The following is a 1,215-nucleotide window of genomic DNA, read 5'->3' on the forward strand; positions in this document are numbered from 1 at the left end:
ACAGCAATATCATCTGAACGAGTGGCGTCAAGGTTATCAGCCAAGTTCTCCGCAAGAGTTTTTTAATATGAAACATGCCTCAGCACGTAATGTCATTGAAAGATGCTTTGGCTTATTAAAACTTAGATGGGGAATACTTAGGAGTCCATCGTTTTATCCTGTATGGGTGCACAATAGAACTATTATAGCATGTTGTTTGCTCCATAATTTTATTCGAACCCATATGAGTATTGATCCCATTGAAGCGGAGGTGGGAGAAGGATTACCTACTAATGTGGTGGATGACGATAAACCGAATATCACAAATATTCATCCATCGGATGCTTGGGCTACTTGGAGGATGGAACTAGCCACCCAAATGTTCGATGAATGGCAAGCATCTAGAAATTAGTTAGGTTTAGGGACAAATTGAGTTTGAATTGATTTGTTAATGTTATTTTATGTATCTAGTTTATGAAACTTTGGTGGTCTTTGATTAAAATTTTGTATTGTACTAAACTTTGGTGAATCATAATTTAATTATCTTTTCATTCAGCATGTGTTATAAATTTAAATTCTTGTATTGAACTACCGATATAATATTATAAACTGTTCACCCTTTGATTCATGATATTCAAAATAGTAAATAATGTTAATTTGTTTTTTTTTCTTAAGAACAATATGTCAGGTGTTCCACCAACGGGTGCTTCTTCTCAAGCTTCTCGAGGAAGCAAAAGAAAATGGGTTCTAGAAGAGGATGCAGCCTTGGTTTCTTGCATGGTGGATTTGCACAATGTAGGAACATTTAATGCTGATACCGGGTTCAAAGCTGGTTATTTGAACGAGCTAGAGAAAATGCTAGAGAAGGCTTTACCAAGAGCAATGTTGAAGGCGAAACCAAATATTGAATCTCGGATTAGGTGCCTAAAAAGGGAATGGTCAGTCGTCTACGACATGCTTAATGGCCAAAACAATAGTGGTTTTGTTGGGACGAGCATAGGCAGCTCGTTGTTGCTGAAGATGCAGTTTGGAAACCCTATGTAAAGGTAAAATGTATTTCAAGTATTTATTTGTTTTTTTACAAAACTTATAACTAATATGATTTCCTCATTTTTTTTAGAGTCACAAAGAAGCCTCTCAGTTCAGACATCGTACTTTCCATTATTACAACCAGCTTACTGCGATATACGCAAGAGATCGGGCGACTGGGAAAGACGCTCAAAAAGCTGCTGATGT

This window comes from Gossypium hirsutum, chromosome D11 (genome assembly GCF_007990345.1).
Source record: "Gossypium hirsutum isolate 1008001.06 chromosome D11, Gossypium_hirsutum_v2.1, whole genome shotgun sequence".
Lineage (NCBI taxonomy): Eukaryota > Viridiplantae > Streptophyta > Magnoliopsida > Malvales > Malvaceae > Gossypium > Gossypium hirsutum.